Genomic DNA, 17,529 nt, shown 5'->3' with positions numbered 1-17,529 from the left:
TGCCACCAGGTAAAAGACTTACCACACTGAGGGATGGTGCCATATCGGGGGCTGAATGTGGGTCACTGCTGCTGGTGTATTGGGCACTCAGCAGTGGCTGTAGCCAAGTCATCCTTGGTAAGGGGAAGTCCACATTGCTAGCCCATGAATAACCTCCATCTCTACCTCCATGGCCACTTTCTTCATGATCCCAATGGGCAATGACAGGACTGGCTGGCAAAAGAGGCCAAACATTAGCAACAGAGCAGGTCGTCTTATTCAATCTTCCTCTGCCGAAGTTACCCTCTGGTGAGGATTCACAAGGGACACAAAATTTTTCATGCTTTTTTGTCCACTCAGAAAGGTCAAAATACATAACTCTTCCCCAAACCTCTTTGTCACCAATTTTCCAATCATGTTCCTTTCAAGTCCATGACCATCCAGTCAAACCATTGGCAACAGCCCATGAATCAGTGTACAAACGCACCTCTAGCCATTTCTTCTTCCAAGCAAAATGAACAACCAAGTGCATTGCTTGAAATTCTGCCCACTGGGAGGGTTTGCCCTCACCACTGTCCTTCAGGGATGTCCCTGAAAGGAGCTGCAGGTTTAATGATTTTGTGATTGTCATTTTGAACAGAGTTGGAAATCCCCCTCTTATTTTGTGAACTTTATCAAGCAGTCCCATTTGCTTATTCTAACACCTTCCTCAGTGACCTAGTGTTGTATTTTGAAGCTGGACTTCTGGGTGTTATTCCACTCACTGGGATGTTTTTTCTTACTCCAAGATTGTATCCTCCTTTTTGAGAATTTCAACAGCTAAGGACAAATATAAATCATTTTCTATTTTTAGGTCCCACCCCTCTGTAAGGTCCTTGTTTTAAGGTAGAGGTGTGGAAGTGCATCTCAGCTCTGCTGCTACCTCAAATTCAAGGATAAATTCAATTGCCTCAGTGATGTACACAGTGGTCATTTCCATGCTGAACCACTTTATCTACAGTCTTAAAAACAAGAACATAAAGCAGGTCTTAAAGAGGAAATCTCTCTATAAAGTGGATAATTTGTTAGACATTTACTCATGGTTAGCAGAAATCAAACATTGAGAAATCTATATCAGTTTGAAGAAAGGTAATCTGCTATTTTCATAATTTCCAAAATTTTATCTACTCAACTTTATACATCAAAACACCTGTTCTGTTTTTCTTTTAAAAAATTATTTAACATTTTCATGTATTTCCTGGTTTCAGTTTTGAAGTTGGAATGTGCCCACTGAATTTTCAGCAGTAAATTACTTAATACAGGTAACTGGGAATCTGTAAAATTATAGAATGTGCTGGAGGAGTGAAGGTGAACTGCATTTTCTGGCAAAAGAAAGCTACTTTTCATGTGCCATGTGTATTTGGTGCAAAATAATTTGCTGTGTTAAGGATTTTGTACCATGTGGCTCTACGCGGTCTTTTATTTGAACCTATAATTAGCACTTTACTTGATAAATATATCTCCCAGAGACTTACATCTTTGTTCCTTCCATGTGCCACTTGAACCCTGAATTTCAGCAGAGTTGCAATATGAACATTTCAGTTCACTGGAATCACTGAGGAAAACTACTAAGGAGATGATGAAGGAGAATGCCTATCCCAAGGAACAGAGAGTGTCTGCAACTGCGAGATAATTCCATTCATCTGCCCTATGGGATCTAAGCTCCCTCTAAATTAGAAACAGAGTGAGTATCACAAACCCCAAATCATCAAGACTGGGGAATGATCAATGTACTAAAGTAAGGGGCATTTTTGAGACACTGGATTTTCCTTGAATGAAATTAAAATGATGGATATAGGCCATAGTATATTTTGTTTTCACCTACAAAATTGTGAAGGGCAGAGCATAAACTGCAATGTAAAGCATAATCCACACTAAGTGGCAAAATTCCAATATGTGGTCATCAATTGTAACAAATATACCACACTAGTGAAAGATGTTGTTAGTGGGGAAGAGTGAGAGGGTGAGAATATGGGGCATATGGGAATCCCTTATATTTTTTTTGTAACATTTATGTAATCTAATACTTCTTTAAAAACAAAAGGAAATAATTATTTTTAGAAAGGCTATGTAACAGCTACCAAATTTGTTTAATTGTATCCTGAAAGGGGTCATGCCTTGAATTGAATTCACCATGTGATTAGCTTTACTATCATCCACATTCCATCTCCAGTACATGCCCTTCTACTGCCCATTCCCCAGTATTAGTTAAGTGAGGATACAATAGATATTATAACACCTAATTCTTCAAGCATCTGTGGTGTCACTAATCTCTGGGATTCTTCTAGTGATGTAAGGTTGCTCTTTAAAATATTTTCTTGGGCTGGAAGTTTTCAGGAAATTTCTGTTCACCCTTTCTAAAATAATACCTCTCATTTACAGATCATGACAGAGAATCTGCATATTTTGCCCACTGTCAGCTATGTATCTTTCAACTATTAATCAAAGGTATTAGAAAATAATATCAGCAATTTTATGTACACCCTCTGTCCTCTCTGTGAAGTAGACTTAGGTGAATGGTTCACTCATCCCTGACCGAAGGGCAATCACTTGGATTGGTAAAAGAGTTGGATTTTAGATTAGTGATTGCTCTTAGCTAATGTCCAAGTTTGAAAAAAAATCAATGATCTGGTTCTTTCTTTTGTTTCTTTTTTTATAACTAAAGTTTATATTTTTTGATACAGTAATAAAACAGATACAAAATAAATATTACTGAAGTCTATCAACATTTGGTTAATTCTACCACAGAGCAAAAAACAAAACACAAATTTTAAAAGACTAAAGCATTCATTTCCAAACTCAATGGAAATTTTAAAAACCTACAGAACATTTTAACTTTGTGCATTTTAAGCACTAAACATAGACAACCAGTAGCAATGCTTAAATATGTTTTCATCAATTGTAACAGATGTACCACACTAATGAAGGATGTTGTCAATATGGGAGAGTGTGGGTGGGGAAGAGGATAAGGCATATGGGATTCCTATATATATATATATATATATATATACTTTTAATTTTCTCTTTACAGTTTTTCCTCTATAGTTTTTATGTAACATATATGTAATCAAAAGCTTCTTTAAACAAAAAATATAAAAAAATCATGTATTTATACTTTTAAAAAGAAGCGTCTGTAAAATAGGGAAGCTGTATTTTATATAAAAAGGAAATTCTATGTTATTTGTTAAGTTATTCTGCAGAGAATTAGAATTGTTTAAATCACAGGTATCATGGCTGTATTCATTATACACAATATAAAATGAAGAATGGACTTAAAACACAGATATTGGGCAGTTTCTTATTTAGAAACATCAATTTGTCATTAAGTGCAAAATTACAATAGTATGTTTTTATGATGGGTAAAGCATATTGTAGTCTCTGAAAAATGTCCAGTTTGTCTTCACCAGGAGTCTCAGCATCCTGGGTCTTATGCCAGTTTGGACAAATCTTTCCTTTCCTTCTGTTTTTCTTTTTTCTCCTCCAGATGCATTTTCCAAATTTCTTGACATCACTCCAATTTTCTCTTCACTGCTCTGTGCTCCCACAAAGCTAATTATTATACTCTGTGTCAAACAGATTTCCTAATAGGCAAGGTACCTGGTAAGTTCAGACAATTTGAGACACTGGCACAGGGTATGAGGATGGAAGTGGAGAGAGGTCAACTTATTTATTCCCATAGATCTTTCCCTATGGAGTGGTGTGTTGACAATAGGTGTTTTTCTTTGCCTGCTGGGCAGCTCTCTCCTAAGGCTTAGGTCTTTCTAGATTCTAGTAACTTCTATTTCTTCTTGTCCTTTCAGGCACCGCAGTGATGGTGGCTATCTACTATTGCAAATTCTAATATTAGATTTCCTTGGTTCAATGTAATTTGTTCAGGTATTTTACTCTTCAGTCATTGCTTTTTGGTGTACTCTTTATTTTCTACCAGAATCTTGGCTGATTGACTTATTTCCTCTCTCTTACCTAATTATCTCATTTCTCAGAGTTCGAGGGGCAAGTAAGATCATCTGATAACTAGACATAAGTTGATGTGCTAACTCTGGCTCATACCTTTATTATTTATCCTAGAAACAAGCTCAAGTCAGAGAAGCCTCTAACAAAACCTTTGACCTCACTCCCTCTACTTAATTTGTTCCTCTTTCTATCCCTCCTTAGTCAAATTTCCTTTTAAGAAAGCTCACACTCATTATCCCTGCTGTTCTTATTCTCCTTTATTCTTCTTGCAATGCAACCTCTCTCCTTTACCACCCCTTTGAAATTGTTCTGGAAAAGTAACTCATCACCCCTGTATTCCCACACTTAGTGACTACTTACAGCTTCTCTCCCTGCACCAACATTAACACCACTCACGAATATTTAAATGATCTTCTCCTTTTACTTCTATGGCATTTTTGGATTATTGACTTTTATGACTTCACTTCCTTTCTCTCACCCTTTGGAGGTTGCTGATTTTCATGGTTGTCTATTCACTATTACTCCCATTATACCTGAATCCATTCCCTAGGGGATTCCATCCATTCCCATTCCTCCAACTTTCACCTGCAGAGATGATTCCTCAAGTCATATTTCTATGTTGGGTTTCTCTGCCAAATTTCATTGTTTCTTACCTCTCTGTTCAATGCAGACATATTGTGTCCTGCAGGCATTTCAAACCTAAGATAACAAATTAAAACCATTACCTTGTTTCCTTTGTTTCCTTCAACCCAAGATGTCACTGATAGTAAGATGGACCATCATTTTAAATTACTAAGAAAAAAATATGTGAATTTAATTGGTAAGATACCATCAATTATGAGTCATCTCAATTTTAGAGATGTTAAAATTTAATAAATAATCTATCTTTGAACCTGTGAAATAGGATATATTTCTCTGTCCTTCCCGACCCTAATCCATTCTTCCCCATTTGTTCCCTGTCTTAATTACTAGCATGAACATTCACTGCTTCTCCTAGTTCAGGACCCTAGAAGGCATCCTATCCCTTTCCTCTCCCTCCTTCACATTCATTAATTAATGAGATTTAATATCTCCCCAAGTTTTCCTCTCCTTTCATAAGTACAGACTTGGTTTATCTCATCCCCTAGTCTTGACTATAACAACAACATCTTAGCTGAGATAAATCCTGATTCATATCTTCCTTACCTCTCATTCAGCTTTCAGATAATTTTAAAAGGACAATTCTAAAATGCAAGTATGATTATATCTCTTTTGTTTTAGACATTTCACTGGCTTGTCAGTGCTTACAGGATGAAGTACGAGTTTCTTAGCAGTGCCTATAAATCCATTCATGATTCTGAGGAATTGGCTAATTACTGTCACTCTCATACTGATTTCTCAAGCAATAATGAGCATGCTAAGAATAAATACAAAAAAATAAAAAAATAATAAAACAGAATAGAAAAAAATTCAAAATTCAAAAATTCAAATAAAAGAAAAATTCAGAACAAAAAATTAATGAACATCACTCCAATTTTCTCTTCACTGCTCTGTGCTCCCACAAAGCTAATTATTATACTCTGTGTCTTATGCTTCTATGCTTTGCACGTGGTATTCTCTCGGTAGAAATTTTCCTCACTCTTTTCCAAGTCTGCCTGAAATATTCTTTTATTAATTCTTATATTATAATTATTAATTATTATTTGATAATTGGAGACATTGTAGTTTTACAGAAGGTCATTAAAAACAGCACTCTATTGCTAGTATGTTGCATTAGTGTGGTATCTCTGTTATAACTGATTAAAGAATATTAAAATAGTACAATTTTGTATAGTCCATAGTTTACATTAGTTGTATTTTCACCACATTCCACCCTATTATAAACACACTGTATTAACATTGTACATTTCTTATAATTCATGAATGAACATTCTATTACTCCATCATCAACAGCAAGGTTCACTGTACTACTCATCCTTACATTTTATCTTCTAACTTACATTCTCCTAATATATATGACCTAAAATCTCCCTTCTCAATCACTTCACAGACATAATTAAGTGCTTTAAATTACACTCACAATAATGGGCTACCATCCCCACCATCCATTTCCAAGTCTTTACAATTACCCTAAATAGAAATTCTATACAAATTAAACTTCAGGTCCACATTCTATAGTTCCAGTCTGTCCACTAATAACCTGTATTTTTGTAATTTCTTTTTATTCATTTCACATTCATTGGTAAAGCTGTTAATTAATCGTATTTTATAATTTATCAATCAAAGGGATCAGACAGTTTTTGAGTAACATCCACACCAAAATAGCAGTTTTCTGGAAAATAGAGATTTGATTCATACAGTCCTGGAAAATTTCTGGTTTCTGATTGTATACTAATCTGAGAATTAAAAATCCTCTGTCTGACATTTTTTTTTTTTTTGGAAAATTTTCCAATACAATGAGAAGATTCATTTAATTATGATTCTGAACAAAATCAGTTATCACATTAATCAGTGAGCTTGCCAAAATTTGCCTAGTCAATGTCTTTAGGGGTTACTGCCAACATTATATTGTAAATCAGATTTGTGGATATCATACATACACTTGTACTATAAAATTATCCAATGGAAATAGAGCCGTCTTGTTCTCACAGCCAACAAATTGATATATCAACTCCCAGATCCTTAGCCTGGAAGATCAGTGTTTTTGCAATTAATTATTGTACCAAATAATTACCTGTACGGCTAACATTTAAAGTAGAAAAATATTTTTGAAGAACATCTCTTTAAGAATTTTGTGGGAAGTGGACTTGGCCCAGTGGTTAGGGTGTCCGTCTGCCACATGGGATGTCCACGGTTCAAACCCCAGGCCTCCTTGACCCGTGTGGAGCTAGCCCATGCGCAGTGCTGATGCATGCAAGGAGTGCTGTGCCACGCTGGGTTGTCCCCCACATAAGGGAGCCCCATGTGCAAGGAGTGCGTCTCGTACAGAGAGCCGCCCAGTGCAAAAGAATGTTCAGCTTGCCCAGGAACGGCGTCGCACACACGGAGAGCTGACACAACAAGATGATGCAACAAAAAGAAACACAGATTTCTGTGCCGCTGACAACAACAGAAGCAGACAAAGAAGAACATGCAGTGAATAGACACAGAGAACAGACACCTGGGGGGCGGCGGGAAGGGGAGAAAAATAAATAAATAAATCTTAAAAAAAAAAAGGAATTTTGAGAAGAAATTGGTAGGCATGTGCAATCAAACCTGTTGAAGATATGTCTTTCAAGTTGTTGGAAGGAGAAAACATTGAAGAACAGTCCAGCCAAGAAAACTGATACTCATTTATCATCATGAAAGTTAGTACTTCTTTTATCATCTTGTATAATCAAAAAGAATCCACAAAAATTGTTGATTCCACACACATGCCGCATTTTCTTCGATCTAGCCTATAGGAAGCTTTTGTAAAAAATATTGGTTAAATATACACTATGCCTGCTAGTTCATCATCCTCTGGAGATGGGGACACAAATCAGAAGGAGGAAGGAGTGGCTGCTTAGTGCCAGGCCACCCTACCCACTTCACAGCATATCTCATAGAGTCGATGGTACTCGCAAAACTTCTTATATTTTGGGTATAATTTAGGAGAGAGGGTGATTGTATCTATTTCAAATTTCCCTAAATATTTTCTGCTTCATTCCTAACATACCTAGCTAATACATAGGTTCTTAAGAAAAGGTATTTTGTAGAGCATGCCATGCATGAGTAATGGAAGCTGTTAGAAATCTGCCATATATATCCTAGAACTTTATTTAATTTACCATTCCTGTAACTTGTATTTTTACTCAGAAGAAAAATCTTCTTAGATTTCTTTAAGTGGTAGTGGGGATTGTACCTGCGACCTCATACATGGGAACCAGGTGCTCAACTACTGAGCTACAATTGCTCATATAGTAAGATTTTATTATTCTGCGGAATCCTTGAAATACGTGGTAACAATAATGATTCACTCAGAACAGAGAGGATATATCTGTTCTCCTGGAAGTGAACTGTTTTTCTCAAAGGATCTATTATTGGCTACAATAAAAATAACATCAAATAGACTGGTATTGGTGAAACTTAAGTGCAATGTTGGTTTTGTTAAAAGGAAAAGCATCAAGAGTAATTAAAATACGGATTTCAACCATAGAACTTACAGGAATGGAGGGTGGGAAAAACATAGTGTTACTAAGCAAATGGAGAATTGACAGAAAACATCAAACTATTGAGGTCAATTGTATTATATAGGGTAAACTCCAATATTCTTATTTGACTATTTCCTGGGACCCTTTCGTACAAAATTTTAGAAAAGTTCAAGACTTTCAATGTAAGAGTAATTGTCCAGAATGAAAGAAGTGAGGAAAATAAAAAACATACTCATGTCCAGACCCAGGTAATCTAACAAGGAGGTGAAGATGGTCAACCAATATACCAGGGAACTAAAAGTGCCTACGAATGCAAGCAGGAGAATTTCATCCATCATCCATGTGGGATCTAAGCCCTCTCTCGATACAGAGTGGAGTAGACATCACCATTACAGGGTCCACAGGATGGAGGAATAAAATATGGATTGCTGTGGAGTTACTGGTATTTTACTGTGGAATTATTTTGACTAGTAATGGAAGAAATTGTAGCATTGATGTGAAGAAAATCCCTTACATTCAGGCATTTTTCTATCTTTGAAATCTCCCCTCCCTCTGCCATTCCTGTTCTTCCTACCAAATTCTTCTTTTACACTAGAAACCTCCTCAGAATTCTCCCTCATCAACTCCACCCCCTAAAACTTCTGAAAACTCTGACATTGATCCTGCAGATCACACTCCTCCTGTGCCTCCTCCCTGTAATCTTCCGGTGTTATCCCCGAACTCACCCTCCATCCCTCCTTCCTCCCCCTCCTCATCACCACTGTCCTCTAATCCTCCTTTCTCTCCTCCGCACACCCGCTTGTGAGGACTACCTGCCCCTCCTTCTGCACCTCAGCCTTTACCTCTGCCAGTACGCAGGCTCCTAACTCCACACAGACACCAGCTCCTCTCTTGCCTCTCCAGGAAGGAGCAGGAGCTGAAGGAATAGTCGGAGTACGCATTCCTTTCTCACTCAGATTTAAGCCAAATAGAGGACCAGTTAGGATCTTTCTCTGAAAACCCTGCTACATATATCAAAGAATTTCAAAACTTCACTTGCTCATATGACCTCACATGTTCAGGACACTTATGTTATCACTACCTCCTCCACAACTCCAGAAAGAAAAAAAAAAAAAAGAAAAAACTCATTTGGGCTGCAGTTACTGCTTTTGCAGACTCCATGCATACTCAGGATCCCAATAGGCATCCTGCCAGTTCCACTGCAGATCCCACCACTAACCCCTCCTGGGATTGCCAACCAAGCTCCACTGACCTTGCTTGTATGACCCATTTCTTAACCTGCATAATAAAAGGCATGAAAAAAAAAACTGCTCTTAAGGCAGTCAATTATGATAAAATTTTTAAAATCTCACAAAAACGTGATAAAAATCCAGCTGTCTTCATGAACAGATTAACCGAGTCTCTCCTTAAATATACTAATTTAAATCCTGGCTTGGACTCTGGTCAACTATATTTACATACCCACTTCATTGCCCAATCTTATCCCAATATTAGAAAAAACTAAAAAAATTAGAAGATGGCCCTCAAACCCCTCAGAAAAAAACCTGATTAAAGCCACCTTCAAGGTTTTTAACAATAGAAAGGAAGAAGCCAAATTGGAAAAGTATAAGAGAGATCAGGTTAAAGCCTCCTTCCTTGCTGTTGCCCTCATGATCAGTTCTAAAAAACCCCTTTCCTCTTCCTCCACTCAGTCACCACATGGACCCTGTTTCAAATGTGGAAAGGAAGGGCACTGGGCATGTTTCTGCCCTAATCCAAGGCACCCATCTCTGGCCTTGCCCGGTGTGTCAACACATGGGTCATTGGAAGTCGGACTGTCCTGAAAACCCTATTTCCAGGAAAGTTCGTCCAGCACAACCTGCAGATCCTGAGCCAGGATCTTCCTTTCCAGACCTACTCAGACCAATAAAAGCTGATTTAATGGGTCCCCGTTCAGCATAGCCGCACATCTCCATCATTAAGTCCGAACCAAGGGTTATCATCAAGGTTGGAGGTAAGCCGATCTCCTTTTAAATTAACACGGGGCCACATATTCAGTCCTCCTAGAAGATTCAGGACCTTTATCTACTGCCTCTATCTATATTGCAGATGTTAATGGCATCCTTTCTACTCCTTTACTTACCCAACCACTCATATGCTCAACAAACCATCATACATTTTCCCACCAATTCCTCTTAATCCATACCTGCCCCTCCCCACTTCTCGGTCCTGATATACTGTCTAAACGTCAGTCCTCCATTTCCTTCGCATTCCTATCCCCCCAAAGGAACTTCCTTCTCTTCCTGTCTACCACAGCCTCCCCCTCCCAGGCCCCTGCTGACATTCCCCCTATACTGCAAACAAGTTCATCCCCAGGTCTGGAATACCAGCTCCTCTTCAGTCACGTCACATCATCCCCCTGTCAAAATAGTCTGTAAGAAACCCTTGTTTTTCACCAATATTCCTCTGTATCCCCTATCCATCACTGCATGACAAGGCTTGAAACCTACCATTAACAAACTCTGTAATGCTGGCCTTCTGCATGCAAATAATTCACCCTCCAGTACTCCGATGCTACACACAACACTATAACCAACTTCAAAAAAGTCTTTTTCACTATTCCCCTAAACAAAATTTCCCAAAACATGTTTGCCTTTACATGGACAAATTCTGAAAATACTCTAAATTCCCAACAATTAACATGGACAGTTCTTCCCCAGGGATTCAGAGACATTCCCCATATCTTTGGAAAGGCCCTACATGGAGATCTCTCTGATCTTCAACTCCCCTCCAGTACCCTTCTCCAATATATAAATTTCCTCCTCCTTTGTAGCCCCTCCTCACAAACCTCTATAAACCACACTATCATCATGCTTAACTTTATTGGTAATAAGGGATGTCAGGTTTCCCCAAGCAAAGGACAATTTTTTAAATCTGAAATAAGCTATCTAGGGCTCTACCTTTCCCCATCACATAAACATCTAACTGCAGACCAAGTACAGCTCATCAAAAACTATCCTCTTCCTCAGAGTAAAGCAAATCACCTTTCTTTCCTAGGACTTGTCAACTTTATCTGTCTCTGCATTCCAAACTTTGGACTTATATCTAAACCCCTTTACCAAGCTGCTTCTGGCACCTTACATGAGCCACTTGATCAACCCCTATCATTCAAACTTCCCTTCAATCAGCTTTAAAAAGTCCTGTTACCTCCACCAGCTCGAGCTCTCCCCAATCCCTCCAAACCTTTCTCTCTCTACATAAATGCCAGACAAGAATATGCCCTAGGAATCTTAACGCAGCCATATGGCCCTAATAACTAAATCAATGCCTACTTCTCCAAACAGCTAGATCCCGTAAGTCTAGGTTGAACCATCTGCCTCAAAGTCCTCACTACAGGTTCTCTCCTAGTCCAAGAAAGTTTTAAACAATCCCGAATAAATCATTTCAGTGTTTTTTTCTCGCATTCCCTATCTCCTCTTTTAACTCACAGTTACTGCAACTTTCTCCTCTACCTGTCCTCAAACACTTCATGCAAGTCTTTACAAAATCCTGGCATCTTCTTACACCATTGTTCTCCTCCCAATCCTACCACCCTCCTCCTCATAGATCCCAACCTATCCCCAGAAACACTGGACACAGGTTACACTCATAATTTTGATAATGTGCTTGATCTCCTCACTAAACCTCTTTCCAATATTTCAGATACTCCTCTTCCTAATCCTACTCACATATGGTTTATTGATTGTAGCTCCACAAAACTTAACATTTCCACCCAGGCCAGATATGTTCTTGTTACCTTAACTGCCACCATTGAATCAGGTCCCCTCCCACCAGCACAACTTCACAACAAGCTGATCCTATAACTCTCACCAGAGCATTAGTCAGAGGCAAAGCGCAAGCCCTAAATATCTACACTAACTCCAAATATTTATGCTACATCCTATACTCACATGTCCCCATCTGGCGGAAGAGAGGGTTCCGAAATTCTAACGGATCCTCCATTGTAAATAAAAATCTCATCCTACAGTTACTCAATGCGACATCACTTCCAACCCAAGCTGCTATAATTCACTGCAACGGACACCAAAAATAAAATTGCCCCATGTCTGTTGGCAATAATTGAGCTGATTCTGAAGCCAAAGTACAGGCTACCAAACCCTACTTAAGTGCACACATCACTATCACACCCATTCTCCCAGAACTCCCATATCCTGTTCCCCCTTATACACCTGAAGAAAGCTTAAAACTTCCCCTTATTGGAGCAAAACAAATTGAAGGATGGTTTACGAAAGACGGAAAAATCCTTTGATCTGAATTGCAAAAATATAACATTCTCACTTCTTTACACATTCAATACCATGTAGGACACAAACCACTCTCATTATTCCTATCTAAATATCTACAATGTCCTGAGCTCTCAAAACTCTTAAAAATAATTTAAAAAATACTATTCTCTTTGCCAACAAACTAATACCCATGGAAATTCTACTTCTCTCTCTTTTAAAGCACAGCAGTATAAAGGCTCCAAACTGGAACAAGACTGGCACTTAAACTTCACTCACATGCCACCAACATTTAGCAACATCTCCAATTTCATATTGGATTTTAGTCATTTTTATCCACTCTGTATTAGTGAAGAGGGTTTGTATGAGGATGCAACACAAACCTCATCCAAGTGCAAACTCTGGTAAGAGATTCCTAGTTAAAAGTGAGATCCTTAGAAATAAAGACAAAATAATTAATTACAGGATGTGAAGAAAGGGGAGGAAAGGGTTAGGATGTCCTCCAGGGTCCCAAACTAGGAAAAGTGGTGAATGCCATGTTACTAATAAAAATAGGGAATAGATGGGGGAAAAAAAATGGATTGTGAAAAGGAAGGATGGGGAAATATATTCTATTTCACAGACCCTAAGAGGGATTTTTATTACATTTTAAGATCTCTGAATTTGGGAAGACACTTATAATTGATGCAATCTTACCAATTTAGTCAACTTAATTTTTTCTTAGTAATTTATAAAATGATGGTTCATGTTACAATCAAGGAAATCTTGGGTTGAAGTAACAAGGAAATGGTTTTAGTTTGGTATCTAATATTTAAGATGCACAGAGTACATAATATGTCTTTGCATAGTTCAGAGAAGTAAGAAATATAATGATTTTTGGCAGATAGGTCCAATATAGAAATATAACTTGAGAAGTCATCTCTGTGCAGGGAGAAACTGAAGGAATTAGAATGGTTGGAATGTCCTAGGGGATTCAGGCATAATGGGAAAATTAGTGAACAGACAACCCTGAAAACCCTCCAACTTCAAAGGAGAACAGAAAGGAAGAGAAGTCAGAAAAGTCTATAATCAGAAAATGTCATAGAAGTAAAGGGAGGAGATGATTTTAAAATTAGTGGTGTAAATGTTGGTGGAGGGATTAAAACTATGAATAGTCACTAAGTTTAGCAATATAGGGGTCATGAGTTACTTTTCCAAATTTCAAAAGTGTGGTAAAGAAGACAGGTTACACTGCCTGAGGAATAAAGTAGAATAGGAAAAGTTGGGATAATGAGTGTGAAATTTCTTAAAGGAAATTAGACTAAGGAGGGATAGGAAGATGACGCAAATTAAATAGCTTAAATAGAGGGAATGAGGTGAAAGGTTTTGTTAGAGGATTCTTTGATCTGAGTTTATTTCTAGGAAAAAATAATAAAGGCATGGGCCAGAGTTAGCACATCAACTTATGTCTAGTTATCAGATTAACTTATTTACCCCTCGATCTCTGAAGAAATGAGAAAATCAGGTAAGAGAGATGAGATGAGTTAATCAGCAAAGATTCTGGGAGAAAACAGAGTATACAAAAATGCAGTGACTCAAGAATAAAATAATGGAATTATTTATACCGGACCAAGCAAATCTAGTATTAGAATATGCAAGGGTAGAAAACCACCATCTCCTCTGTGCCTTAAAGGACAAGAAGGAGAAGTTACTATACTCTAGCAAGACCTAAGCCTTAGGAGAGAGCTGCCCAACAGAGAGAGGGAAGCACTTGCTGTCTACGTACTACTCCGCAGGGAGAGATCCATGGGAATAAATAAGCTGAGCTCTTTCCACTCCCACCCTTTTACCCTCTGCCAGTATCTTGCACTGACTGAACTTATCAGGTACCTAGAGTATTAGGAAATCTATTTGACACAGAGCATAATAATTAGCCCCTTGGCAGCACAAAGCAGTGAGGAGAAGAGTGAAGAGAGGTCAAGCAAGTTGGAGAATTCGATCTGGATGAGAAAAAAAGAAAAAGAAAAACAGCAGGAAAAGAAAGATATGCCCAAACTAGCATAGGACCCAGGATGCTGAGACTCCTGTAGAAGACAAACTGGACAAACTTTTTGAGAGACTAGGATATGGTTTAGCCACCATAAAAACATACTATTGTAATTTTGTACTTAATGACAAATTGACATTTATAAATAAAAAAAGGCCCTGTATCCTTGTTTTAAATTTCATTGTTTACTTTATATTGATCATAAAGAAAACAGTCATGGTATCTGCGATTTAAACAATTCTAATTCTCTACAGAGTAACTTAACAGGTAATGTAGAATTTCCCCTTTATACAAAATACAACTTTCCTATTTTAAAGTTTGCTTCTTTTAAAAAATATGAATACATTATTTTTTTATATTTTATGTTTAAAGAAGCTTTAGATTACATAAAGTTATATCAAAAATATAGAGAAAAACTATAAAGAGAAAATTAAGAGTATATATATACATATAGGGTACTCCCCTATGCCCCACCCCTCCCTCTCAAATAGTCTCCCACATGGACAACATCTTTCATTAGTGTGCTACATCTATTAAAATTGATGAACATATATTGAAGCATTGCTACTGGCTGGCTATGTTTAGTGCTTAAAAATGCGCAATGTCAAAATTTCCTGTAGGTTCTAAGAATTTTTATTGAACTTGGAAATGAATGGTCTATTCTTTTAAAATTTTGTGTTTTGTTTTTTGTTCTGTGGTAGAAATAACCACATCTTGATAGACTTCAGTAATGCTCATTTTGTATCTGCTTTATTACAGTATCAAAAGACATGAACTTTAGCTTAAAAAAAAGAAAAAAAAAGAAAGGACCAAACCTCTTATTTTTTTTTCAAACTTGGGTATGGGCTAAGAACAATCACTAATCTAAAATCCAACTCTCTTTTGCCAATTCAAGTGATTGCCCTGGGGTCAGGGATGAGTGAAACCTTCACCTAAGTCAACCTCACAGAGAGGACAGAAGGTATACATAAAAATGCTGATATTGTTTTCTAATACCTGGGATTAATAGTTGAAAAATACAGAGCTGGCAGTGGGTAAAATATGCAGATTGCCTGTTATGGTATGTAAATGAAAGGTATTATTGTAGAAAAGGGGGAGAGAAATTTCCTGAAAATTACCAGCTCATGAAAATAATTTTAAAGAGTGACCTTACATCACTGGAAGAATCCCAGAGATTAGTGACACCACAAATGTGTGATGAATCATGGGTTATAATATCTCTCGAATCCTCACCTAACTAATATTGGGGAATGGGCAGTAGAAATTCATGTCCTGGAGAAGATTTGTGGATGATAGTAAATCTAATCCCATGGTGAATTCAATTCAGGATCCAATTAAAACAAATCTGGTAGATGTTACACAGCCTTTTTAAAAATAATTATTTTCTTCTTCTTTTAAACAGCCATTAGATTACATAAATGTCAAATAAAAATAAGGGATTCCCATAAGCTCCTCACTCTCTCTCTCTCCCACTTTTTCCCCCATTAACAACATCCTTCATTTGTGTGGTTCATTTGTTACAATTGATGACCACAGACTGGAACACTGCCACTAAGTGTGGATTATAATTTACTTTGTAGTTTACATTTTGTCCTTCACAATTTTGTAGATTAGACAAAATATGCTATGGCCTATATTCTTCACTGCAATTTCATGCAGGACAACAACTCCAATGTCTCAAAAATGCCCCTTATTTAGACAATCGATCATTCCCCAATCTTGATTTAGGGCTAGTGATACCCACTCTGATTCTAATTGATAGGGAGCTTAGATCCCATGGGGCAGATGGATGAAATTATCTTGCTTGCAGTTGTAGAGACTCTCTGTTCCTTGGGATAGGCATTCTCCAACATTATCTCCTTGCTAGTTTTCCTCAGTGAGTCCAGGGAACTGGAAAGTGCATGTTGCAACTCTGCTGAAATTCAAGGTTCAAATGGCACATGGATGGACCAAAGATGTAAGACTCTGGGATATATATTTATCAAGTAAAGTGCTAATTATAGGTTCAAGTAAAAGACGGCGTAGAGCCTTGTGGTACACAGCCTTTGACACAGAAATTTATTTGCATAAGAAAATTTGCTTTCTTTTGGCAGAAAATGCAGTTCACCTTCATTCCTTCAGCACCTTCTATAATATTACAGATACCCAATTACCTGTATTAAATAATTTACTGCTGAAAATTCAGGCAGCATATTCTATCTTCAAAACTGAAATCAGGATAAACACATCAAAAAGTTAAATGATTTTTTAAGAAAAACAAAACAGGTTTTTTGCTGTATAAAATTCAGGAGATAGAATTCTAGATACATAGCAGATTACCTTTCTATAAGCTGATAAAAGTACCTAGATTTAGATTTCTCAGTATCAGATCTTTGTTAATCATGAGTAAATGTCTAAAAAAGTATCCGTTTTACAGAGAGAATGTGTCTCCAGGGCCTCCTTTACGTCCTTGTTTCCAAGACTGTAGATAAAAGGCTTTAGCATGGAAATGACCACTGTGTACATCACTGAAGCAAATGAATTTCCCCTTGAATTTGGTGTAGCCAGAGAGCTAAGATGCACTCCCACACCTGTACCATAAAAAAAAGACATTAAAGAATATTGGGATCCACATGTAGAAAATGATTTATATTTGTCTTCAGCTGTTGAAATTCTCAAAATGGAGGATGCAATCTTGGAGTAAAACACACACACACACACACACACACACAAACAGTCCCATTTAATGTTATAACAACCAGAAATCCAGCTACAAAATACAACACTAGGTCATTGAGGAAGGTGTCAGAACAAGCAAGTGCGACCACCAGGTAAAGTTCATAGAATAAGTGGGAGATTTCCAACTCTGTTCAAAATGATAATCACAAAATCATTTAGCCATTTAAAGTGCTCAATTACCAGTATGGCAGCAGCAGAAGGCCACAGCGCCAGGGGTTGATGATGACCGTGTTTTGCAGAGGGTGACAGATGGCCACAAAGAGGTCATAGACCATTGTAGACGGGAGGAAGGTGTTTAATCCCACACACAAAAAAAATCAAGAAATACATCTGGCTGAGGCAGTCTTCATAAGTTATTATTTTTCTTTATGGATGTTCAGCAGCTTCTTTGGACAGTGGC

This window comes from Dasypus novemcinctus, chromosome 30 (assembly GCF_030445035.2).
Source record: "Dasypus novemcinctus isolate mDasNov1 chromosome 30, mDasNov1.1.hap2, whole genome shotgun sequence".
In the NCBI taxonomy this organism is placed as follows: Eukaryota; Metazoa; Chordata; class Mammalia; order Cingulata; family Dasypodidae; genus Dasypus; species Dasypus novemcinctus.
Note: the sequence above shows the minus strand (reverse complement) of the source record.